At 35.7% G+C, this 18,054-nt stretch overlaps 1 protein-coding gene across 30 annotated transcripts in view; it reads left to right on the top strand.

The window, feature by feature from the left end:
• The window catches only part of VPS13B (vacuolar protein sorting 13 homolog B), a 784,482-nt gene that overhangs the window by 196,641 nt on the left and 569,787 nt on the right, over positions 1 to 18,054 (top strand). The window contains exon 18 of one of the 30 annotated variants that reach the window (XM_060393921.1): positions 1 to 18,054. This exon is cut by the window's left edge and continues 32,274 nt beyond it. The exons of the other annotated variants lie outside the window; for them this stretch is intronic. The gene's annotated coding sequence lies outside the window, so the exon portion shown is untranslated. 30 annotated transcript variants of the gene reach the window in all.

Raw genomic sequence — 18,054 nt, 5'->3', positions numbered from 1 at the left:
CAGGTTATTTGTGAGTATAAGCCTCGTAATCTCTATAGGCTGTCACCTACCATTGTTCTTCTCTGTTCCTAGGTCAAAAATTGATGGGTGCAAGAACACAAATCTTTCAGTCTTGCATGATTCTCATATCAAAACTTTGTCCCCTAGTGGTAGCTGAAATTTCTAAAATATGCTGTTTAGTAGGCTGTACCAGACCTCTTATTATGGAGTTCTCTGAGGTTGGAGTTAGATCTTGATAATTAAAAAACAAACACAAAAACCTTTTTATGTCAATCCAATACAGATGGAAGGGTCGAGAACAACTGCTCAGAACAGCCCACAGGCCAAATCTAGCACACTGCCTATTTTTCACTGGTACACACAGGGGTTGTTTAGTTCCTTGCTTACTTTTGGTCTGTGGCTCTATTCTACTACAGTAACAAGTGTTGAATAAGTGCAACAGAGACCTTATTGCTCACAAAGGTTAAATATTTACTGTTTGGACCTTTATAGAAAAAGTTTGCCAAATCTCACTTCAGGTTTGAGCCTGATTATCACAGCTTTGCCAGTTTTCTAGACTTCATGTTAATACTTGAGGGAATTGGTGAATTGACCAAATTTTTTTTTTTTAGCTTTTCATTTCTTGCCTAATGGATTGTGATCTATTGGAGGTTAGGTACCATATTTTATAGGCTTTGAATACCTCAACACTTACTATGGTTAAATTTTTGCATATGTGAGTCTAAGTAAATGTTCTTTAATTGATGCTGTTGACCTTAGGTTATTGCATGAGTGTACCAGCAAGGGGCAGTGAGGAGCTTTTGCCGTGGACACTTTCAATTCTTTATTTTTTACCTATTTATTTGTAATATTGCAACATGTAAAAACAGATTTGATAATAGTTTACAATATTGCCAAGCCATAAGCTTACAATTATTGCACATTTCTGGTACTTTTCCATTTCTGCAATTCCCTTCAGTCTTCGTTATTCTTTTTATCCGTTGTACCTGAGTTTTAAATCTATCTCAGATATAGAATGGCTTCACCAGTGACCAGGGGTAAAGAATCCTGTTTCTGGGTCGGGAAGATCCATTGGAGAAGGGAACAGCAACCCACCCCAGTATTCTTGCCTGGGAAAGCCCATGGACAGGAGCCTGGTGGGCTGCAGTTACTGGAGTTGCAAAAGAGTCAGACACAACTTAGTGAGTAAACAACAGCTACTAAATAGCATATGACATTTTTATTCTTGTTGCTCTTTTAAAAATATTCCTTCATTCATATTCAGCAAATTTTGACAATGATTGGGATATGTATGTCTTGAAAATGCTTTGGGGTCTGGCAGATATGCAAGTGATTCAGTTTTAATAACAGTTTAGCCCTATTTCCAGGCCTTTAATGGGTCGAAATTAACTTAAGTTTTTAGTGTGGTTACAGTAATTTTAAAATTGTAGGTTGCTCAGGAAAAAAAGAAAAAGAAAAAAAAAAAAAAAACCAAGAAGACATCCCATACAGGCTTCTGTTTTATTCCCCTGGATTGATGTATTCAACTAGTTTTCAGCTGTTACTTCACAAACTTTGTTCAAGTTTTGTGTCTCACCATTTGTATTCCAAATACAGTCAATTCACATACATGTGTTACGTATTTATTAAGAAAGTAAGATCACCATCTTAAAAAGATTTTTTCATTTGGGTTGTTGAATTAAGTGAGTATGTTATTTAGGGCAGGGGAAGAAAAGCACTCAGGCAGGTTGCTGACTGCAGTCCAAATGGCTGATCAGAGAGTCTTTATATGCATTGGTAATGTGTTGTGCAATATAAGCTGAAATATATTCCACAAGGGAGGAAAACGGAATAGGTTACATACGCTGTTCCTAAGTGCAATGAATGTAAAACTCCATTACTCACTTTAGGCAGGTGCTTTTTATATGAGGCTTTAAAGAAATATAAAACTGCTGGTGAAATGATTGGTTTGTACAGACACCACTTAGCTTCTAGTGCTTTGACCAGATAAAGAGGCTCAAAGTATTCTTGCAAACATTTCTTGAATGAGTCAGGGAGTGAAGGTTAATATTCTCTTGGTGTAATAACCTGTCAGAAGTATTACATAGCATGTGAAATTTTTCTCTGACTTGCTTATGAAAAATTACTTTCAGGGACACATTGGAATAGTTCTGTAGTTTTTCTTTTTATCTAGTTAATGATAAAGAAATACCACTTAACAAACTTATTCTTAAAGGTAGGTGTATTTAAAAGTATTTTCAAAGAATTTCTTAAGTAATATTTCACTGTATTTTTAGTGTTCCTTCTTTAAGATCTGTCGAGTTTTATATGCATTAAAAATTTGATAAACCTTTGGAATGTAAAATAACTTTTTTTTTTCTTTTTTTTAAAATTTTTTTTCTTTTTTTTTTAGTTTTTTATTTTTTAAATTTTAAAATCTTTTAATTCTTACATGCGTTCCCAAACATGAACCCCCCTCCCACCTCCCTCCCCATAACATCTCTCTGGGTCATCCCCATGCACCAGCCCCAAGCTTGCTGCATCCTGCGTCAGACATAGACTGGCGATTCAATTCTTACATGATAGTATACATGTTAGACTGTCATTCTCCCAAATCATCCCACCCTCTCCCTCTCCCTCTGAGTCCAAAAGTCCGTTATACACATCTGTGTCTCTTTCCCTGTCTTGCATACAGGGTCGTCATTGCCATCTTCCTAAATTCCATATATATGTGTTAGTATACTGTATTGGTGTTTTTCTTTCTGACTTACTTCACTCTGTATAATCGGCTCCAGTTTCATCCATCTCATCAGAATTGATTCAAATGAATTCTTTTTAACGGCTGAGTAACACTCCATTGTGTATATGTACCGCAGCTTTCTTATCCATTCATCTGCTGATGGACATCTAGGTTGTTTCCATGTCCTGGCTATTATAAACAGTGCTGCGATGAACATTGGGGTACATGTGTCTCTTTCAATTCTGGTTTCCTCAGTGTGTATGCCCAGAAGTGGGATTGCTGGGTCATAAGGTAGTTCTATTTGCAATTTTTTAAGGAATCTCCACACTGTTCTCCATAGTGGCTGTACTAGTTTGCATTCCCACCAACAGTGTAGGAGGGTTCCCTTTTCTCCACACCCTCTCCAGCATTTATTGCTTGCAGATTTTTGGATTGCAGCCATTCTGACTGGTGTGAAGTGGTACCTCATTGTGGTTTTGATTTGCATTTCTCTAATAATGAGTGATGTTGAGCATCTTTTCATGTGTTTGTTAGCCATCCGTATGTCTTCTATAGATGCAGAGAAGGCCTTTGACAAAATTCAACATCCATTTATGATAAAAACTCTCCAGAAAGCAGGAATAGAAGGAACATACCTCAACATAATAAAAGCTATCTATGACAAACCCACAGCAAACATTATCCTCAATGGTGAAAAATTGAAAGCATTTCCCCTAAAGTCAGGAACAAGACAAGGGTGTCCACTTTCACCACTACTATTCAACATAGTTCTGGAAGTTTTGGCCACAGCAATCAGAGCAGAAAAAGGAATAAAAGGAATCCAAATTGGAAAAGAAGAAGTAAAACTCTCACTGTTTGCAGATGACATGATCCTCTACATGGAAAACCCTAAAGACTCCACCAGAAAATTACTAGAGCTCATCAATGAATATAGTAAAGTTGCAGGATATAAAATCAACACACAGAAATCCCTTGCATTCCTATACACGAATAATGAGAAAGTAGAAAAAGAAATTAAGGAAACAATTCCATTCACCATTGTAATGAAAAGAATAAAATACTTAGGAATATATCTACCTAAAGAAACTAAAGACCTATATATAGAAAACTATAAAACACTGATGAAAGAAATCAAAGAGGACACTAATAGATGGAGAAATATACGATGTTCATGGATCGGAAGAATCAATATAGTGAAAATGAGTATACTACCCAAAGCAATTTACAAATTCAATGCAATCCCTATCAAGCTACCAGCCACATTTTTCACAGAACTAGAACAAATAATTTCAAGATTTGTATGGAAATACAAAAAACCTCGAATAGCCAAAGCAATCTTGAGAAAGAAGAATGGAACTGGAGGAATCAACTTGCCTGACTTCAGGCTCTACTACAAAGCCACAGTCATCAAGACAGTATGGTACTGGCACAAAGACAGACATATAGATCAATGGGACAAAATAGAAAGCCCAGAGATAAATCCACACACCTATGGACACCTTATCTTTGATAAAGGAGGCAAGAATATACAATGGAGTAAAGACAATCTCTTTAACAAGTGGTGCTGGGAAAACTGGTCAACCACTTGTAAAAGAATGAAACTAGATCACTTCCTAACACCGCACACAAAAATAAACTCAAAATGGATTAAAGATCTAAATGTAAGATCAGAAACTATAAAACTCCTAGAGGAGAACATAGGCAAAACACTCTCAGACATAAATCACAGCAGGATCCTCTATGATCCACCTCCCAGAATTCTGGAAATAAAAGCAAAAATAAACAAATGGGATCTAATTAAAATTAAAAGCTTCTGCACAACAAAGGAAACTATAAGAAAGGTGAAAAGACAGCCTTCTGAATGGGAGAAAATAATAGCAAATGAAGCAACTGACAAACAACTAATCTCAAAAATATACAAGCAACTTATGCAGCTCAATTCCAGAAAAATAAACGACCCAATCAAAAAATGGGCCAAAGAACTAAATAGACATTTCTCCAAAAATAACTTTTTAGGATAGCTCTACAACAAACTGATGAACATCATGAGTGGTTAAAAAATGTATTGATTAGTCTGTAAAGATTTCTAGTGATTTCCACCTACATACACAAATGCCTATGTTTCTCTTAACTTGTACTCTTAGAATAGGCACCTGTTAATAGTTTAAACAGTGAACATTCTTCCACAAATGAATTTTCATAAACATGAAGTAAAAGGGAGATGTAAAAGATAATAAATAGGTACTTTTCAAACTTCCTTTCAATTTTAAATATGTGAGCCAGTGGGTTTTCTTTTTCTTTTGATTGACTTTTCTCTTCTCTCTTTCTCTGTATTACTGAAGTGAAATTCATATAATACACAATTAACAATTTTAAGGTATATAGTTCAGTGATATTTAGTGTATCTACAATGTGGTGACCCTTTTCATCACTCTCTCAAAACATCTTTTCCCCTTTGAGTAATCACTTCGCAGTCTCTCCTTTACCTCATTCCCTGATAATCTCTAATCTGCTTTCTGTTTCAGTGAATTTGCCTATTATGGACATACCATGAAAAAGGAATCATACAATATGTGATGTTTATCTACATTGTTGTGTGTATAATTAGAGAAGTCTTATTGCTGCATCATATTCCATGTTATGAGTTTATCACAGTTTGTTTTACCAGTTATCTATTGAAGGACATATGAGTCATTTTCAGTTTTTTCCTTTCTCATCTGTACCTCTTATTTTTCTTTCTTGTAATGCTCTAGATAGAACTTCTACCATTATGTTGAAAGACAGAGATGAGAGCTGACATCCTTGGCTTTGTACCAATCTTTGTGTGAAAACATTGAGTTTTGCACTATTAAGTAATTTTAGTTGTTTTTGTGGATGTTCTTTCTAATGTTAAGAAAATTCTCTATTCTTGTTTCCTTGAAAATGTTTATCATGAGTGGGTGTTGAATTTTGTCAAATGTAATTTTGTACATCAGTAGATATTATGATTTTTATTGTTTAGCCAGTTACTATGGGGGATAACATTAATATTTCCATATTGAACTAAAAACCCATTCCTGGAATAAATTCCACTTGGTCATGATTATTTATTTATATTTTTTATTATAGTTATATACCGACAAACATCGCTGAATTCCTTTCGTAATGCTCTGTTGTGTATTTTCACATGTATATTAATGAGGAATAGTTGTATATAATATTCCTTTTCTTTTTTTTTTTTGCAATGTCTTTGTTTAGGAAGCAGGGTAATTCTAGCTTCGTTAAGTGTTTTCTCCTGTTCTTTATTTTAGAAGAGATTGTTTTGAAGGGACATCAGTTCTTTGTCAAAGATTTGATAAACTTTCCATGTGTCCCGGATTTACCATTTGCTGTTTTTTGCATTTTTCTTGACTTACTGATCTGTATCATCAAAGCTGTCACATGCTGTATGCAGACTTGTTTGTAGCAGTTTTTCATTAACCTTTTGATGTTTGCAGTCTATTGTGATAACCTTGTTTCATTTCTGATATTGGCAATTTATCATCCCTTTCTCTTTTTTTCCCTTTTGCTAATTTTTTCAATTTCAATTATTTTTTAAAAAAGTTATTTAAAAATCAACTTCATTGATTTCTGCTTCCTTTTTTTTAAAAAAATTATAGCTTCCTCTGCTTTCAGCTTTTCATTCTCTCCTTTTACTATGTTTTGAGTGAGAGCCTAGATTATTGACTTCAGACTTACTTACTTTTTCCAGTGTGTACATTTGCTGCTATAACATTTCCTTTCTGCACTGCTTTAGTTGTGTTACATATATTATGATATGTCATATTTTTACTCAGTCCTGTGTATATATTTAATTTTTCCTGAGTGTTCCTCTTTAAATTATGGAATATTTAGATCTGCTTAATTTCCAAGTAATTGGAGATTTCCCTATTATTCTTTTCATATGATTTCTAATTTGAATCACTTGTGGTTAAAGACGAAACTCTGACTTCACTTCTTTTAAATTTATTGAGCTTCTTTTATGGCTCAGGGTATTATGGTCTATTGAAGTGTATATTCTGTAGACACTTGAATATTTCTTCTTTTGTTTTGTGATATCACAGAGAGCTTATTGATTGGTAATACTTTTTTCCATCTTCTATATCTTTGTTGATATTGTAGTTTTTTCTTTCCATTGTTAAGGAACTGTTGAAGCGTTCACTTAGAAATGTGGATTTATTTTTCTTTTTATTAGCTGTGTGCTACGGTTTTTCAGCTATGTTAGTTTCATATGCATTTAGGATTGCTGTGTATTTTGAGAGTATCTCCTATGTTATTGTTTTTTCATCTCTTAAGTCTATTGTATCTGATGGTAAGCATTCTGCTTTTTAATTTTTTTTAATTGAGATTAAATTCACACACATTAATTCATACGCAGTATTTACCATTTACCCATTTTTAAATGCACAACTTAGAGGTATTTATTATATTCATAAAGTTGTGCAAACATCACCACTGTCTACTTTTAAGACATATTTTATCACCTGAAAAGAAACCCATATCTTTTTATTGATAACTCCCCATTCCACTTAACTCTAGCCCCCAGCAACCACTGATTTATGTGTCCTTATGGATTTATCTATTCTCAGTATTTTCTATGAATGGAATCATGCAATATGTTACCTTTTCTATCTGACTTCTTTCACTTAGTGTGATGTTTTCAAGGGTCATCCGTATCTTGGCATTTATTTTTGACTATTAAGAACAGTGCCGTTATGGGAACATCCTTGGGTAAGCTTTTGATTGAATGTGTGCTTTCAGTTCTCTTGTGTGCCACCTAGGAGTGGCATTGCTGGACCGTAAGTTACCTCTTTAACTTTCTGAGGAATTGCCAAATTGTTTTCCATAGCAGCTGCATCATTTTACATTCCCACTGGCAGTGTAAGTGTGTCAAAAATTTCTCTACTTCCTTACCAGTACTTTTGATTGTCTCTGTTTTTAGCCATCTAATTGTGTGAAATTATGTCTCACTGTGTTCTGTTCTCTTTAGATTAATATTTTGTGATCTACCCTTTTCGGTTCTTTTACTTTCAACACTCTTACCTCATCTTTGAAATGAGATTTCACAGATAGCATATGGTTGGATCGTGTTTAATCCAGTCGACCAATCTTGTCTTTTATTAGCTAGATTTCGACCATTTACATTTAAGGTAGCCTTTGGTTGATTAGGCCTTAAGTCTGCCGTCTTAGTTTTCAGGTTTGACTTTCTGTTTGATTACTGTTTCTAATGTCTTTGTTTTCTTGCCTTTTGTTACTTGAATGTTATTTAGAATGCCGTTTTGATTTATACATAGTCATTTTGAGTGTACCCTGTGAAGCGTTTTTGATAGTTGTTTTGGGTTTACATTTCAAATATCTAACTTATTGTAGTCTACTGGTATTGTCATTTTTCTAGTTCAACTGATGTGTAGAAAGCATACTTAACTTTGTTTCTTAACCCTCTCCTGTTTATAATACAGTTGTCTTCAATATTTCCTCTATGTATATTGAAAACCACATCAGATATGACTTTTGCTTCGACAGGAAACATTTTAGAAATCTCAAGAAATGAATAAAAGTCTGTTAATATATATCCTATTTTTATTTTATTCTTTTTTCCTAATATATCACAGCCTTCTTATTTTAAATCCTTTTTGCTTGGAGAACTTAACTTTATTCTTTAGGAAAGGTCTACACGTTACAAGTTTTCCTACTTGCCCTTCATCTGAGAATGTCTGGTTTCTCCCTTCAACCCTGAAGTCTTTTTCAGCAGTTGAAAAATGTTGTGCCACTTCCCACTGTGGTTTCAAGTAAAAAAAAAAATTACTGTCATTTGAATTGTTTTTCCCCTGTGAGTAAGGTGTCACTTCTCCTTTACTCCTGTTAAGATTTTGTTTTCTTTGTCTTTAGTTTTTGATAGTTTATCTCTGTGTTTTGATTTCTTTGATTACTCTGGGGTTAATGCAACTTCTTAATTTTCATCCTTATGTCTTTTGCTGAATTTGAGAATTTTTTTGCTGTTATTTCTTTATGTATTTTTTCAGCCCCACCTTTCTCCTTTACTTCTGGTACCCTGGTGACATGAATGTTAGATCTGTTATTATGATCCTGTAGGTACTTGAGATTCTGTTGTGTGGTGTTTTTTTTTTCCCTCCTATTTTCTGTATGATTCAGAATGGATAATTGCTATTGTGTTGCTGCTAAGTCACTTCAGTTGTGTCCGACTCTGTGCGACCCCATAGACGGCAGCCCACCAGGCTCCCCCATCCCTGGGATTCTCCAGGCAAGAACACTGGAGTGGGTTGCCATTTCCTTTTCCAATGCATGAAAGTGAAAAGTGAAAGTGAAGTAGCTCATTCGTGTCCGACTCTTCACGACCCCATGGACTGCAGCCTACCAGGCTCCTCTGTCCATGGGATTTTCCAGGCAAGAGTACTGGAGTGGGGTGCCATTGCCTTTTCCGCTATCTTCTCCATTCTGATGTTGAACCCATTCATTGAGTTCCTTATTTCTGTTGCTGAATTTTCCAGTTCTAAAATTTCTTTTTGAATCTTTTTTCATTACCATCCCTACCTGATTTCCTTTGGTAAATTATCCTTTTCATTTGTTCATGCATGCTTATAATTGCTAATTGAAATACTTTTAGGATGCCTTTTAGAAAGCATTTGTCAAATCTAACATCTGTTGTCATCTCAGTGGCATATATTAATTGTCTTTTTCATTCACTTTGTGAACTTGTTTTTTGGTATGACAGTTGATTTTTGACTGAAACCTAAAAATTTGGAAATTGTTTCCTGAGACCCTGGATCTTATTTAAACTTTCTAGTTTATACAGCTTCATCTGATAATGCTCCAACTGTGGAAGGGAACGTGCACCTTTGTTACTCACCAGTGGAGGTAGAAGTCCAGGTTTTCCATTTGACTTCCATTGGTATCTAAGGGTGGTGGAGTGGCCGGTAAGTTCTGGCCCAGGGTGGGAATTCTAGCTCTTATACAGAACTCCAGTTATAATTTTCTGGCTTGCAGTGGTTAGATCACAAGACCTCATTGCTGTTCTGCATGAGGTCTCTACTGATACCAAGGTGGTGGTAGTAGAGTAGCTCAGTATTGCTGGAGGTTGGTGAAAGTCCTAACTCTGCAAGGGCTTCTTTGATCTCACCCTGGAAAGTTGAGGGGTGCCTCCTTATTGCTGGGTTGGGTTGGAAGTCCATGTTCCCTATTAAGTCTCCTTCTGTACTACTCAAGTTGGGGCACTGGGTTTCCTTGTTAGGGCATGTTGAAAGTAGAAGTCTAGTAGACCTTTGCTAGTATGGTGGGAGTTGGGACAACAGTTTTTCTATGGTGTTTACCTGGAGTAGAGCAGTTATTGTCTGTGAGATTTTTGTCTTGCTGCTGATGCTTTTTATTCAGTTCCTTTGGCTAGGGAGAGTGAAATTTTGTTAACATATTTTATGTCTGTACCTGTTGGCCTTCATGGGTTGCTGGCTTCTTCAGCTTCAAGTCTGGAATATGTGAGGCAAAAACAAAGCTTATGCACTTCACCACTGTGATTGTCTTTGGATCCTGAGGTCCCTAACTGATGGGCCGCCTTCTTTCCATCTTTCAGAGTCTTATTTTTGTTTCATATATAATAATGGGATTTTAGTTGTCCTTTGCATGGGAAATAGGGGAAAATCTATTCTGTCTTCCTGTAAGTGGAACTAGTTTGTTTCTATAATGAACTGAGAACTATCTTTTAAAAAATCTTGATTATGTTTCTTTTTGGTTAGAATAAGGGTGAATGTGACTATGAGTCAATCCTATTATTTCTTAGCCTAAACATACCTAACTATCTGACAGAATATTTTACTCTGAATTTGGCAGTAGTAATGTTTGTTCTTTAGGGATGTGGCCTGCACTGATTAATGAATAATTTAGAGCCCAATTTATGTATAGATTGGACTATCATTTCTGTTTCTCCTCCACTTGTATATTTTTTGTTTGTTTTTCATTAACAATACAGTGTAAAGTAACTCATCTCACTCCTTTTCTTTTCTTTTTTACTACAGTTGTATTAGTTTCAAGTATACAAAATAATGATTCAGTATTTCAGATTATACACCGTACTCGTGTTATTTAAAAATGTTTTTCTTAGACTTTTGAGATCTTCAGTTACTTAATTTTTATTGTATTTGGATTATTTATTGGAAAGCTTGGTGTTATTTGTAAATTTACATATTGACCTCTGTTTGTTGTCTTTCCTTTAATTTGTAATTTTGGATATAAATGCCAGAATTAGTAGGGGGATGTTTTTTGTCATCGTCTTCGGAGTCTATCTACAGTTGTTGTAGAGTATGATTTGTTTGCGATCTTTAATATGAACCCTTATTTATTATATGAAGGTATTAAAGCTTTGAAACTGATTAGTAGGTCAATTTTTAGATTATGTATGGAGTTTTATAAGATTTCCAATTTCTATTTTAATGCCAATTTCTATATAATTTCTAATATTTTTCCATGTGTAGTTTTCATTGTTGGAACCATGTTGCATGCACTGTATTATATTCTATTATTGTTTAACATTTCTTATAGATACATTTTGTATACTTTCACATAAACATCGAGTAACATAGGTTTTTTAAATTAATAATAAGATATTATTGTCTCATAATACACTTAACTATTCCCCTCTTCTGAATTTAAAGTGTTTTCTGACTTTTGCTGCTGTAATTAATATTGCTATAAAGCATTTTCCCTTCTTTTTAATTATTTCTTTGAGATAAATTCCCAGGAGTGAATTACTTGGTTATAGATTATAAATTTTAAAAAATAATGTATTGCTCTCTCAAATTATTCCATGAATATGTAATGCCACTGGTAATGAAGGATAAAGGTTATTTTAATAAAACTCAACAACTTTAAATGCTGTTGCTTAAATTTTCAGTTTTCCTTTAACTCACTTTTCTTTAGTTATAGCAAAATTGATCTTTTGTCATATTTCTTTTTATTGTTTATATTTCCTGTTAGGTGAATTTTCTTTTGTTTTTTTTTTTTTTTATCATTCACTGATTCATGGATCTATTTACTCATTCAGCTAGATTGTAGATTTCATGAGAGATGAGCCTGAATTGGTCTTGTTTACCCCTGTAATCCTTGACTGTGCATGGTGTATAGCAGTGTTTAGTAAAACATAGTGAGTCAGTGAGCGAATGAGACATGAGAGTAGGTGCTAGTGTATGCCTGAAGAACCATTAGTAGATGATCTTCCTTAGGTGATGCAGACAAAAGCTTGCATCCTCAAGCCTGAGTGACTGCTTTTCACTGTGAGAAACGTCCAGAGGTCTATGTGGTAGGCGTTTGATTTTGCCCTTGGAGGTCAGTGATTGAAATAGCAAGAGCGACTCTTGGTTGTATGCGGTCAGAGTTCGTATAGTAAAAGAATGCTTGATAGAGTCAAGGTTTCATAGTGGTTGGATATTTGGCTGGGCACTTTTACTTGTGGTAGAATTCACAGTGCCTTCAGTTCAGTTCAGTCACTCAGTTGTGTCCGACTCTTTGTGACCCCATGAATCGTAGCACGCCAGGACTCCTTGTCCATCACCAGCTCCCGGAGTTCACTCAAACTCACGTCTATCGAGTTGGTGATGCCATCCAGCTGTCTCACCCTTATGGCAGGATTAAACTAAGGAAAGAAGAATGATCTTGTCCTATGCAGAGGGAGTGAATGTTGTATTTATTTTCATATTGGTGTGCCCTTTACCACCTACCTCTATGTAAACATACACATGCACAAACACACATTTACTTAATTTAAAAGAGTGAAAAAATCCGCCTGAAATGCAGGAGGACCTGGGTTCGATCCCAGGGTCAGGAAGATCCCCTGGAGAAGAGAATGGCTTCCCACTCCAGTATCTTGCCTGGAGAATCCCATGGACAGAGGAGGCTGGCAGGCTACAGTCTATAGGGTTGCATCAAATTGGACATGACTGAGTGACTAACACTTTGCCCTTCACTGTGATGTCTTTTATTTTGCCAGATAGTAAGTTAGCATTCTTTTCCACAATTAAAAATTTTTTATTAAAAAACTTTATGACTTTTACATAGTGGTCCTTCTTTAGATATTTCTACCAGTGGTTATTAATGAGAATTTATTTTCATGTATTTCCATCTCATATGTGTTATGAAATACCTAATTCAAGAAGCAGATATATATTTTTTTCTAGGCATTTTACTCTATTATCCTAAGTGTTACTTTCTTTTTAAGTTTTTGTGTGGGTATTATTGGAGAAGGAAACGGCAACCCACGCCATTGTTATTGCCTGGAGAATCCCAGGGATGGGGGAGCCTGGTGGGCTGCTGTCTGTGGGGTCGCACAGAGTCTGACATGACTGAAGCCACTTAGCAGCAGTAGCAGCAGCAGTGGACATAATACTGAATGATCATAACAGTAATTATTACTTAATTATTCAAAGTAAGAACTTTTATGTATAGAATAACCAAATATAATAATGTACCACTTTATTATTTGTCTCATAAAGTAATAATTATTGTTCTTTATCTGACAGTATAGCTCTAGAGGCTAAGGGGAAATAGAAAATGTTTCAAAAGTTATTCTTGCAATATCAATGTGTAAATTGTATTTTTGAAAATCTTGTTTTTCTCGTCTTTCATTAAAGTTGCTGACATTACCTAGTTCATAGTTTTTCTGTCATATATACAGAAACATACCAGTTCCATTTAGTGTAATTTTTCTTTGCCTTTAAAAAATGCTGATGGTATATGACCATATTGTTCCCATCTAAGGCCACTTTTCCTTTCCAGGTCCTGTTATACAGTCTTTAATTTCCTACACTGCAGCTAATCATTGGCTTTTAAAGCTTAAAGAAAGCTTAGTTATAATCAAATACAACCATTCTTTTTTTTTCAGATGAAGAAACTGAATCATAGAGACTTTAAACCCAAAATTATACAGCTATTTGATGGCAGAATTTGTACTAGAATAAAAGTGTAGTGATTAATGTATCATTTATTAAACTCACTTATTACTCCTTATGTATAAACTGAGCTTCCCCAATAAGCTTTTATTGTTGGTAGTGATAGTAACAGTGAGAATATACAGGCTAATATTTATTGAATCCTAACATGCTGGATACTCTGCTATCATTTCTGCAAGGACTGTTCTATAAGGTAGCTAGTGAATTATACCCACTTTATAATTATGGAAACAAAATAGTTAAATTAGTACATTTTGGGATTTATAATGTGTTCTGTATCTCTGCATAACCTGTAGTGTTTAACCACAAAAACTACTTGTTGCTTCCTCATCTAGTGTGGGTGTAATCCTAGGAAGGAGAGCGTTCAATTATGATGTATATTTATTTAAGAAACGTATGACATAGTGTGATGTGACTTCTATGCCTGCTAGCATGGTATGATAATTACCTGAAATCCTTTTCTTTATGAACACCCATGCTGGAAAATGTATAACACATATAACTCTATTAGTAAGTGAACTGCTGAACCTGTGAGAAAGAAAGAAAAAAAATCCCCAAACAAGGAGGAAATGGAAAACTAGAGTGGGAAACAGGTATTCATGCTTTGACTATCCTAATGGGCTGTGGCAACTCAGTTACCAGTGGGCTTGGCCTTTAATCACCAGAAAAGGGTGGGGACCAGAAAGGAGGAATTGGGAAGTGATTTCCATTTCCCTGAGCTCACAACTTCTAAGGACTAGTAGAAAGATGGACTGTTTTAAAAATCTGTCCCACTCTCGTTTTAACAAAGAAACTTCTTTGTTTTGGCCTTGATGTGGAAGACAGTGGGTGTTTTCCCTGTGAATTTGTAACCACAGTCCTGTCAGTGCTCAGATCTTAATTTTTTCATGGTCTAGGAACCATCAAACCAACAAGTTTACTTAAAATGTGATCCTGGGTAGACTGGTTACATCTCTGGGTATTTAATAGTAAACACAAACATTAATATTTGCTTTGGCATATACCCTTAACTCTGGCAATGTTTTTTTTTTTTAAAAAAAGCCTTTAGAAATGTAAACCCAGAATCCCAAATTATTGGAGAAGGAAATGGCAACCCACTCCAGTGTTCTTGCCTGGAGAATCCCAGGGACGGCAGAGCTTGGTGGGCTGCTGTCTGTGGGGTCGCACAGAGTTGGACACGACTGAAGCGACGCAGCAGCAGCAGCAGCAGCAGCAGCAGCAGCTAGATTTCTTGGTGACACCTATTTGTCCTTGCCTGCCCAGTCACTCTTGTTGAGACTTCTACTTTCCTCTCATGTAATAAATCTGCCTCTCATCTTGCTTTCTCCTTTTATTCTTCCCCTGAAATGTTAATGCTTAGTTTTTATTACACTATCAACCATTTAGAAGCTCTTCGCTCTTGTAAAATGTTCTCTAGTAGCTTTGCTAAGATGACTATTCTTTCAGTGTGCATTTTAAAAGAATTTGCCTTTTCCCTCTATAGAAACTTTTACTGTTAGTTCACTATCTTGTGATTGTTTTTATTTTTGTGTGTCTGGAATGAGTCCTGCCTGCTTGAGTGACCTTTTGCTTTATTTTATTAAATTATCATTTTTTAAGGCCTGTAACAAAAAGGGCAGTTCTGTGGGTCCTTAAAATCTCCACTGTTTTTTTTAGAGGCAATCATTTGTGGCTTATTCTTAGTTCAGTTCAGTCGCTCAGTCATGTCCCACTCTTTGCGACCCCATGAATTGCAGCACGCCAGGCTCCCTGTCCATCACCAACTCCTGGAGATGACCCAGATTCACGTCCATTGAGTCGGTGATGCCATCCAGCCATCTCATCGTCTGTCGTCCCCTTCTCCTCCTGCCCCCAATCCCTCCCAGCATCAGAGTCTTTTCCAATGAGTCAGCTCTTCGCATGAGGTGACCAAAGTACTGGAGTTTCAGCTTTAGCATCAGTCCTTCCAATGAACACCCAGGACTGGTCTCCTTCAGAATGGACTGGTTGGATCTCCTTGCAGTCCAAGGGACTCTCAAGAGTCTTCTCCAACACCACAGTTCAAAAGCATCAATTTTTTGGCAATCAGCCTTCTTCACAGTCCAAGTCTCACATCCATATATGACCACTGGAAAAACCATAGCCTTGACTAGATGGACCTTTGTTGGCAAAGTAATGTTTCTGCTTTTGAATATGCTATCTAGGTTGGTCATAACTTTCCTTCCAAGGAGTAAGCGTCTTTTAATTTCATGGCTGCAGTCACCATCTGCAGTGATTTTGGAGCAGAAAAATAAAGTCTGACACTGTTTCCGCTGTTTCCCCATCTATTTCCCATGAAGTGATGGGACCAGATGTCATGATCTTCATTTTCTGAATGTTGAGCTTTAAGCCAACTTTTTCACTCTCCTCTTTCACTTCCATCAAGAGGTTTTTTAGTTCCTCTTCACTTTCTGCCATAAACATGGTGTCATCTGCATATCTGAGGTTACTGATATTTCTCCCAGCAATCTTGATTCCAGTTTGTGCTTCTTCCAGCCTTTGCAACCCCATGAACTGCAGCATGCCAGGCTTCTCTGTCTATCACTATCTTCCTGAGTTTGCTCAAACTCATGTCCACTGAGTCAGTGAAGGCAGCCAACCACCTTATCCTCTGTCCCTCATATTGTAGAATAAATTTTAAATAGCTAAAACTTGGAAAATAACTAAATTAGAAACCTGTTTGTGAGGTTGAAGCTTACTGAATGGCAGATGTCATTGTAGGAGAATTGGACACTTATTCATGTTTTCAGAGGTGAGGGGATAATGTGTTATCAGTATCTCTGGTTCACTTTTCTTGGACTGGCTAGTTTACTCAGAAATCCTTCCATTTCCTTGCTGCAGGTTTTAACTCTGGCATTCAGGGTTCTTAGAGAGTAAAAGAAAATATTTCATTATTCAGTACATCTATTTTATATTCATTTTTAGACAATCTCCCATTTTTAGTATGCATCCCTTTCCTTGGGGTGTCCCTTAGTTCATTTTCCTTCTGGTTCAACTTCTCCAGTGTTGTTGGGATGAGAGTGGGATACTTGCATTGCTGCATGGATTAAGGCAAAGGATCTGTGGTCATTAGATAGACTTTCAGTCAGTGCTCATCTTTTTAGCCTCATCTGCATTCCTGCCCTCTGAACTACCTGGCTTCTTTAATTCTTACCTTTCCAGGGCTTAGTGCTGATCAATGTGCTTCTTCATATGCTAACTCACAGGCAGTTTTCTCTAAGTCATCCTGTTGCTACTTGTTCATCAGTATCTATCTTCTGAAATTTTGATGACAGTGCTTGCCTCTTTGAGAGTTGTACTTTTAGCTCCTATCTTTCCATTTTCATTTCTTTGTTGGTATTTGGCCCTAAAAATTAAGTCAGAAACAGAAATAAACTCACGTATCACTTGATCCTTAATTTTTTACTTCCACTCAGATATACAGGTTATTCTCATTAGTTTATCTTTTAATTTATAGGAATGATCATACTGAACACTGAGGGGCTAACATGTCTGTGAGGTTAGGAGAATTATGTTGGATAAAAAAGATGTGGGCACTACTATTCAACATAATTTTGAAAGTTTTAGCCACTGCAATCAGAAAAGAAAAAGAAATAGAAGGAATCCAGATTGGAAAAGAAGAAACAAAACTCTCACTGTTTGCAGATGACATGATCCTCTACATAGAAAGCCCTAAAGACACCATGAGAAAATTACTGGAGCTAATTAATGAATATAGTCAAGTTACAGGATATAAAATTAACACACAGAAGCCCCTTGCTTTCCTATACACTAACAATGAAAAACCAGAGAAATTAAGGAAACAATTCCATTCATCATTGCAGTGAAAAGAATAAAATACTTAGGAATAATTCTACCTAAAGAAAGAAAAGACCTGTATATAGAAAACTGTAACACATTGATGAAGGAAATCAAAGATGACACAAATAGATGGAAAAATATACCATGTTCATGAATCAGAAGAGTCAATATAGTGAAAATGAGTGTACTACCCAAGCTACCAATGGTATTTTTCATAGGACTAGAACAAATAAGTTCACAATTTGTATGGAAATACAAAAAACTTCAAATAGCCAAAGCAATCTTGAGAAACAAGAAGATGGAACTGGAGGAGTCAACCTGCCTGACTTCAGACTATACTACAAAGCTACAAGACACTATGGTTCTGGCACAAAGACAGAAATATAGATCAATGGAACAAAATAGGAAGCTCAGATAAATCCATATACCTTATCTTTGACAAAGGAGAAAAGACTATCTCTTTAAAAAGTAGTGGTGGGAAAACTGGTCAGCCACTTGTAAAAGAATGAAACTAGAACACTTTCTAACACTATACACAAAAATAAA

The sequence above is a fragment of the Ovis aries genome, chromosome 9, assembly GCF_016772045.2.
Source record: "Ovis aries strain OAR_USU_Benz2616 breed Rambouillet chromosome 9, ARS-UI_Ramb_v3.0, whole genome shotgun sequence".
NCBI lineage: Eukaryota > Metazoa > Chordata > Mammalia > Artiodactyla > Bovidae > Ovis > Ovis aries.
The sequence above is the reverse complement of the archived record's forward strand: the minus strand, read 5'-3'. Positions and strand labels throughout refer to the sequence as shown.